The 9465-nt window shown below is 36.6% G+C and overlaps 1 protein-coding gene across 4 annotated transcripts in view; it reads right to left on the bottom strand.

Annotated features, from left to right (window-relative positions):
• Positions 1-851: 851 nt before the first annotated feature.
• LOC118155287 (uncharacterized) overlaps positions 852-9465 on the bottom strand; it is a 213211-nt gene continuing 204597 nt past the window's right edge. Inside the window, exons 6-8 of one of the 4 annotated variants that reach the window (XR_013526773.1) lie at positions 8717-8782; positions 6845-6910; positions 855-4189 (exon numbers count right to left, since the gene is read on the bottom strand). The gene's annotated coding sequence lies outside the window, so the exon portion shown is untranslated. Of the gene's footprint in view, positions 8783-9465 lie in introns of all 4 variants that reach the window. The other 3 variants (XR_004745558.3, XR_013526774.1, XR_008481839.2) reach the window with 3 other exon arrangements.

Below are 9465 nucleotides of genomic sequence, written 5' to 3'. Positions count from 1 at the left end.
AGTAGCTAAAGGAATGAAAACTACATAAAATTTACTTAAACTACAAATAACAAAGAAGGTAGTACTGACATTGTTTTTGCAGTCTCTCTGTGTTAAAGAATTTATGATCTCCAATGCCTCGTGTGACACAGATTTTCCCCTCTGCTCCTTCGGTTTCATTGTTCAGTTTCTGCCTCATCAGCTTTCTCAATGTCCCCCACAGTTCACTTTCAACAACTATCTACAGCGACAAGAGTCCATTTTGAAATGGTATACTTTTTATTTTTTCTTAAGAGAAGCATCACTCTTATCAGACTTTAGACATGAATATTTGTCTTCCAATGTGTTCTGAAATATGCCTGCCATGGCTCCTGTGCACCCAGTGATGGTATATCTCTTTGTTCTCAGCACACACTCCCATCTTCTCTTCCAGATAAGCAGAACATACCACAGGGGTTAGGACGTGAGTTTATATCCTGACAGCCTCAGTTTGAACACCACCTCTGCCACTTAAGAGCAGTGTGACATTGGGCATATTATTTAATCTTTCTCTGCATTAATTTTCTTACCTATAAAATTGTATCTACCTCATAAGGCTGTTGTGAGAATTAATTAAATGTGTTAATTCTTATAAAGCATTTAGAGTCAGAGTCAGGTTAAATAGTAAGCACCCATTGTTTATTATTTCTAAACATATAAAGAGTTCTTTCACATCAATAAGAAAAAGCCTAAAATGAGTCAAAGAACAGGTAAATCACAAAAGAAGAAATGCAAATGATCAATTAAAAATGAAAATATATCATGGTCAGTAAATATAAGAATGCTAATTTAAACAACACAGTAATTGTTTTGCCTATTACATGACCATGTAAAAGTTTGAGAATATTAAGTGCTAATGAAAACCTATAGAAAATGACAGTATTTATTATTGATGAATGTACATTTTTATAATATTTTAGAAAATAAAACTAGCAATATTAAATTTACAGTTTGTATGCTCCCTTACTGAGTATCTTCATTTCTAGGATTCTGTCAGGGGGAAAGAAAAAAGAAAAATTAGCAATTTCTGACACTGTCAAAAGTCTTACCCAAAAATATATCTAAAAGGTTTATAAGAACACTATCTGTAAATAACTAGATTATCCATTGCTATGGCCTGCATGTTTGTGTTCCCCCAAAATTTGTATGTTGAATCCTAATCCTCAGTGCAACAGTAGTAAGAGATGGGGCCTTTAGAGGATGGAAAGGATTTGTGCCCTTATAAAAGAGGCCAAAGGGAGATTGTCTTCCCCTTCTGCCATGTGAGGATACAGCAAGAAGACACTGTCTATGAGGAATGAGCCCTCACCGGATGTTGAATCTGCTGGCACCTTGTTCTTAGAATTCAGACCTAGAACTCTGAAAAATAAATTTCTTTTATAAGATACCCAGTTCATGGTATTTTGTTACAGCAGCTGGAACAGACTTAGCTATCCATATACAGGGAGGGAAATGGTGTCCCAATCCGTGATATATTAATTCTATGAAACAATAAGCAGCTATTAAAAAATGCGAATCATTATACATTAACTTCAAAACAGGTACACAAAAGACCACTTAGGAAGAATAGCACCTCCATGTTAGGTTCTCATATTTGTTTGTTTTTTAATCGTCAGTGGTTATATATACGTATATATGTGTGTATGTGTGTGTAGCATTTGTTTCTCTTCGCAAAGGAAATAGTTTACAGTAGTTACCTTAGAAAACGGGATTAAGAAGAGAAAATGAGAGATTATCAATTTCCCTTTTGACTATATATTGTTTGGATCGGTAGAGTATGCAGGTATTATATCAATGGAAAAATGTGAAGAATGGAGAAAAAAATAAATTTGCAATAAAAGTCAAAAATCAGCTACTGCATACTTTCCTCAGGGCTCAACAAAATACTCAACAGTTATGAAAATGTTTCCAAAGGACATGTTTAATAATAGAAAATAATTATTTTTGTAATGTTTATCTTAGGTTCAGAAGTACATATGAAGGTTTGTTACATCAGTAAACTCATGTCACAGGGATTTATTGTACAGATTATTTTGTTACCCAGGAATTAAGCCCAGTATCCATATTTTTTGGATTTTCTGCTCCAAAGTTATCTTTTCTGCTCCTCTCCCTCCTCACAATCTCCACCATCAAGTAGACCCCAGTGTCTGTTTTTCCCTCCTTTGTGTTCATAAGTTCTTATCGTTTAGCTCCCACTTATAAGTGAGAACATGCAATATTTGGTTTTCTTTTCCTTGGCTATTATTCATGCTCCAGCTCCACCCATGTTCCTGCAAAAGACATGATCTAATTCTTTTTATGGCTGCGTAGTATTCCATGGTGTACTTGCACCACATTTGCTTTATCCAATCTGTCATTAATGGGCATTTATATTGATTCTATGTCTTTGCTATTGTGCCTACTGCTGTAATGAACATTTATGTACATGTGTCTTTATGGTAAAATGATTTGTATTCCCCTGGGTATATGTTTAGCAATGAGATTGCGGAATCAAATGGTAGTTCTGCTTTTAGCTCTTTGAAGAATCGCCATACTGCTTTCTGCAATTGTTGAACTATATTACACTCATACCAACAGTGTCTAAGCGTTCCTTTTCATCTGCAATATCACCAGCAACTGTTATTTTTTGGCTTTTTAATAATGCCCATTCTGACTGCTGTGAGATGGTATCTCATTATGGTTTTTATTTGCATTTCCCTAATAATCAGTGATACTGAGCTTTGTTTCATATGCTTGTTGACTGCATATATGTCTTTTTTTGAAAAGTGTCTGTTCATACCCTTGTACACTTTTTAATGGAGTTGTTTTTTTTTCCTGTTAATTTTTTAAAGTTCATTATAGATGGTGGATATTAGACTTTTGCCAGATACATAGTTTGCAAATATTTGGATACAGAATCAATGTACAAAAATTACTAGTATTCCTATTCACCAACAGTGGCCAAGCTGAAAGCCAAATTAGAAACGCAATCTCATTCACATTTGCCACAAAAATAATAAATAACCTAGGAATACAGCTAACCAGGGAGGTGAAAGATCTCTACAATGAAAACTGTGAAACACTAGCACTTCTCAAAGCAATCAGAGAAGACATAAACAATCGGAAAAACATCCCATGCCCATGGATAGGAATAATCAATATCATTGAAAAGGGCATACTGCCCAAAGCAATTTACAGATTCAGTGCTATTCCTATCAAACTATCAATGACATTCTTCATAGAACTAGAAAACCTATCTTAAAATTCCTATTGAACTAATAACCTGAATAGCAAAGGCAATACTAAGCAAAGAGAACAAAGCTGTGGGCATCACATTACTCAACTTCAAACTATACTACATGTCTACATTAACCAAAACAGCATGATACTGGTACAAAAACAGATAAATGGACTAACCAATAGAATGGAATAGAGAGCCCAGAAATAAGACTGCACACCTGTGATTGACAAAGCTAACAAAAGCAAGCAATGGGGAAACGACTCCCTAAACAATAAACGGTACTTGGTAACTGGCTAGTCATATATAGAAGATTGAAGCTAGATCCCTTCCTTACACCATGTAAAAAAATCAACTCAAGATGAATTAAAAATGTAAATGTAAAACCCAAAATGATAAAAACCTTGAAAGACAACCTAGACAAGATGATTCTGGGCATAGGAATGGGCAAAAATTTCATGATGAAGATACCAAATGCAACCATAACAAAAGCAAAACCTGGTAAGTGGAATCTAATTAAACTCAAGAGCTTCTGCACAGCAAAAGAAACTATCAACAGAGTAAAGAGACAATTTATAGAAAATAATTCTTACGTACAAACTATCAAGTTGTTGAAAAAGTTTATTATGAGTTCAAAAATTAAATCCCTTTATGTTCACCCTATCTATCAGCAAGGGACTACACATGACCATGATACAATGTAAATGTGGAATATACACTGTCATGAGTTGGAAATGTAGTTAGGTTTTCTCTCCCTAAGAGGAAAAAGAAAAATTTAATTTTCTGTCCATTTATAACAGGCCTTGGGGTAAATGCTAAAATGAAGCCTAGAGTAGATGAAAAAACTTTTCTTAGTGGAAAGAGGCACAGAGTACAGCAGTATTTCTCTGCAGGATGAGAGGTATAGGGGACAGGGGTGCTTCAAGAATATAAGAGCTGGGACCAGATCAGAATCTGAAATGCAGAAAAGAGAGACTGTTAAAAAGCATGTTTAATATTTACTTATTTCGTTGATTCTAAGAAGTACAGTTTTTCACATTTTAATACCTCTGAAATTAGGAAGAGTGTTAGATTTAGTGACATATTATAATCACTGCTGGCCAGGTGGCAGTTCTGATGTGGTTGTCATTGCTTCCAGTATAAATATTCACATTGTTGTCACTTCCATTGAGTTTTGAATATTTTTAGTGCTACAAGTGTTGAGTTTAATTGTCATTTAAAATGCCTTCTAAAAGACTGCACATGATTCCGCATTGAGGCAGAAGTCATTATATACAAAAAATACATAAAAATAGAGCAGTGGGGAATGCATTTGCTTTTAGTGAGGCAAATATTCATCATTTCAGGAATGACTAGAGCCCCTTATTTCCTTACAAAACAATAACCATGTGTCTTATGGGACCTAAGAAAAATAATACCCAGAAGTAGATGAAGCTGTGTTAGGCTTTGTTATTAAATGCAAACAAAAGGGATTGCTATCACCTGCCATGCAGAGGAACTAAAAACACAAGAAATTGCTAAATATCTTGGAATTGATGAAATACAATGAGTGGTGATGTGACTGATTCGTGCACCATGCAGGACTATTTTTTAAAGCATTATGTCATAGTTTTGTTGACAGCATTTGTTTTCTTTAGAACATACATAATCCAATGTATGTCTTTTAGTCAATAGCATCATAGATCAATAAAATATGGGTAAAATACTGAAAATTTTTAGAAAATCTATTGGCTTTCTGATTAAAAAATTAAGAAAGAAAAAAATCCAGGAATAATATTCTAGGTTGGTAGAAACAACAAGCAACATTTCACAACTAGGCAGGGAAAGAAAAGTGGGCCTGTGGCCATTGCACTCTCTTGGGTTTCAAAACAAAACAAAACAAAAAACGAAGAAAGAAAATGTTTGAGAGGCATTGGTTTGGGATAATATGTATCCCATTTATGGCTCTTCTATTTATGTTTTATGTTTCCCTGGACAAGGTAGAATCTCAGCCTTAGTTTGCTCCTCTAAAAAATAGGTATAATAATAGCTCCTCCAAGACTTATGACAATTTAAAAAGTAGCGCAACCACACAGTTCATCAGGCACTTGGCTTGTAAATGCTCATTAAAATGCCAGCCCCCATATTTTTCCAAAGGAAGTTTTCATCTTTAGGTAGAATTCTGGTTTGTGGAGGTTATGTCATCAATCAATAAGGAACATAAGTTGTTAAAACTCTAAGTTTTAAAACATACAAATTTAACATTTAAAAAAAGCATAGTGGGTTGATTTGAACAATATCTTGATTTAATGAGATGCATCTTTTCTAATGTGTTTTAATCTCAAATACTTTCCCAAATATACTTCTTTTCTTGGAAGCTGCCACTAGCTGACAAATAGTCCTCTTCCTCTGCTTTTTCCCTCTAAAGAAAGGAATGCAGAAGCCACATGGGAAAAAGACCTTCCCTGTCAAAAGTAATAAATCAGAGTACTTTTTTCATTGCTCTCTTAATTTTCATCTCTAATTATAGCTAGGAAAAAATATTGGGGTACAAAATCAAACCAAGAAAAAGTTTAATTTTGTAGATTTAAGAGGGAGAGATTAATCTCCAGGAAAATTAGAAGACATCTTTGTCATGCCTGAGTCCTCTTTGTCTATGTATAATTTCAGCCATCACCAAAGGTGCTCATCACATAAACATCAAAGGGGAGAACAAATGAAAGTCACAACAATACAATAAATTGGTTCCTTTAAAGAATATGAGGTCATGAAGTTTCTAGTAGTTTCCTAACTGTTCTGATGAATTACTGAATTATCTTTTAAACTCATATTGGAGAAGGATATCTATACAGCATTATGGGCAAGGATTATGACTCTTTCTAAGGACTATAACAGTATTGCCTCCATTGCCCTGTGATTCATCTTCCTTTTCCCAACAGGATTGTTACAACCAGGAAACGGGAATATAAGAATGTGCTTCTTCCACTTTCATGCACTGGAGTAAGAAGGAGAAAAGAGAGAGATCCCATGATTTGGTTCCACTTAGAAACATTAATAGATGCTAAAATTTGAGGAAACTTTCTGTTTGGGAAACAAAATGGAAACAAATATAGAGTCAAAAAGGGATAAAGTGCAATTCCTTTCTCTTTAGTTTTATAGGCATATATTGACAATCTACTGCATACTACACTTTTCCAAGAGCACAGAGCCAATTGGAAAAAGCAGATATATTAGCTGAGTTTTAATCTCTAATATTGTTAATACTAAAATAGATGTGTGATGATGGCTATACTCTTCTACAAGCATGGTTTTCAAGATTCTCTGGCCTGACTTCATTCCATACTCTATGTTTTAATCCAAAAGACTGCAAAGCTTGTAGGGTACTTTCCTAAATCCATCACTTTCTGAATCCCTGACCACCTCACATTGTATCATTTCATGTGCAACATTAGCAATTCCACTCTTAGACACTTATTTTTTTGCAGCCAAAATTAAGGCCCTATTTCTATTCTAGTTCCCTACTTTATGGAGAAGTGATACTGTATAACTCATGTATTAGTCCATTTTCATGCTGTTGATTAGGACATATCGGAGACAGGAAAGAAAAGGAGACTGAATTTGACTTATAACAGTTCAACACGGTTGGGAAGGTCTCACAATCCTGGCAGAAAGCGAAAGGCACTTCTTACATGGCAGCTGCAAGAGAGAATGAGGAGGGAGCAAAAGAGGAAACCCCTGATAAACCCATCAGATCTTGTGAAACTTACTATCACAAGAATAGCATAGGAAAGACCAGCCCCCATGATTCAATTACCTCCCACTGGGTCCCTTCCACAACATGTGGGAATTCTGGAAGATACAATTCACATTGAGATTTGGGTGGGGACACAGCCAAATTGTATCATTCCACCCCTGGCCCCTCTCAAACAACATATCCTCACATTTCAAAACAAATTATGCCTTCCCAACAGTTCCCAAAGGCTTTACTTATTTCAGCATTAACTCAGAAATCCACAGTCTAATGTCTAATCTGAGACAAAGCAAGTCCCTTCTGCCTATGAGTCTGTGAAATTAAAAGCTAGTTACTTTCTAGATACAGTGGAGAGTACAGGCATTGGGTTAATATAGGCATTGCAAATGAGATAAATAGGCCAAAACAAAGGGGCTACAGGCCCCATGAAATCTGAAATCTAGCGGGGCAGCTAAATATTAAAGCTCCAAAATGATCTCCTTTGACTCTATGTCTCACATCCAGGTCATGCTGATGCAAGAGGTGGGTTTCCATGGTCTTGGGCTGCTCCACCTTTGTGACCTTGCAGGGTACAGCCTTGTCTCCTGGCTGCTCTCACAGCTGGCATTGAATGTCTGTGGCTTTTCCAGGTGCACAGTGCAAGCTGTTGGTGGGTCTGGTGTCTGAAGGACGGTGCTCCTCTTCTCACATCTCCACTAGGCGGTGCCCCAGTATGGACTTTGTGGGAGGGCTCCAACCCCACATTTCCCTTCCACACTGCACTAGAAGAGGTTCTCCATGAGAGCCTCACCCCTGCAGCAAACATCTGGCTAGACATCCAGGTGTTTCCAAACATCTTCTAAAATCTAGCTAAATGTTTCCAAACCTCAATTCTTGACTTCTGTATACCACAGGCTCAACACCACATGGAAGGTTGGGGCTTGCACCCTCTGAAGCCACAGCCTAAGCTGGCCCTTGGCCCCAAGGACAGGGCACCAACTCCCCAGGCTGTGCACAGCACAGGACCTGGGGACTGGCCCATGAAACCATTTCTTCCTCCAGGCCTGTGATAAGAGGGACTGCCAAGAAGACCTCTGACATGTCCTGGAGACATATTCCCCATTGTCTTGGAAATTAACATTCCAAGTAAGTTTCTCATTACTTACATAAATTTCTGTTGCAGACTTAAATTTCTCTTCAGAAAATGGAATGGTTTTTTTAATTATTATTACATTTACAGGCTGCAAATTTTCCAAACGTTGATGTAGAGCATAAAAGTTATAAAATGCAATGCCTTTAATAGCACGCCAGTCACCATTTGAATGCTTAGCTGCGTACAAATTGATTTCTCCAGATACCCTAAATCATCCCTCTAAAGTTCAAAGTTCCACAAATCTCTAGATCAGGGGCAAAATGTTGCCAGTCTCTTTGCTAAAACATAGCAACAGTCATCTTTACTCCAGTTCTTAACTAGTTCTTCTTTTCCATCTTAGACCACCTTGTCCTGGACTTTATTGGACTTTTGGGCAAAGCCATTCAACAAGTCTCTAGGGAGTTCCAAACTTTCCCACATTTTCCTATCTTTTTCTGAGCCCTCCAAACAGATCCAACCTCTTGCTGTTACCCAGTTCCAAAGTCACTTCCACAGTTCTGGGTAACTTTTCAGCAGTGCCCAACTCTACCGGTACCAATTTACTGTATTAGCTCATTTTCATGCTGCTAATAAAGACAGACCTGAGACTAAGAAGAAAAGAGGGTTTAATTTCACTTACAGTTCCACATGGCTGGAGAGGTCTCACAATCATGGCAGAGGGCAAAAGGCATTTCTTGCATAGTGGCTGCAAGAGAGAATGAGGAAGGAGCAAAAGCAGAAACCCCTGATAAATTCATCAGATCTCATCAGACTTACTATCATGAGAATATCATGGTTAAGACCAGCCCCCATGATTCAATTACCTCCCACTGAGTCCCTCCCACAACATGTGGGAATTCTTGGAGATATAATTCAAGTTGAGATTTGGGTGGGGACACAGCCAAATCATATCACCTCATGAAGAGGTGATACATTCTAGCTCATGAGATGTATTGTATCACCTCATGAAGGGAAGAAGGGCATACAATACATCTCATGAAGGAAGAAGGGCACAGTTCTAGAATGGAATTCAGGTTTCATTACTTAACAGGCAAATTTCATCACTTCTCTGAACTTCAATATTATCCTTCATAAATGGGGATAATAATACTCATCTCAGGTTTATTTGTGAGGATTAAACAAGATTATGGATAAAAATGATTTACTGAGTTTAGTACATGAGAAGCTTTCAGTAAGAATTTACAATTATGTTACTTTGCCCAAGTTAATTAATAGAAAAGCAACCTCATCATACATGTAAGATCTTGTTCCTCCTTCTTATAAAAGTAAATTGTCTATAGTCTTGTATAATAGCACCAAATAATAATCATACTATTCATTTAATAAGAGCTACACAACCACCATTTCAAGGTTGTTACTGAACCCATA

This window comes from Callithrix jacchus, chromosome 1 (genome assembly GCF_049354715.1).
Source record: "Callithrix jacchus isolate 240 chromosome 1, calJac240_pri, whole genome shotgun sequence".
NCBI classification, from domain to species: Eukaryota; Metazoa; Chordata; class Mammalia; order Primates; family Cebidae; genus Callithrix; species Callithrix jacchus.
This window is presented reverse-complemented; position numbering and strand designations above follow the sequence as displayed.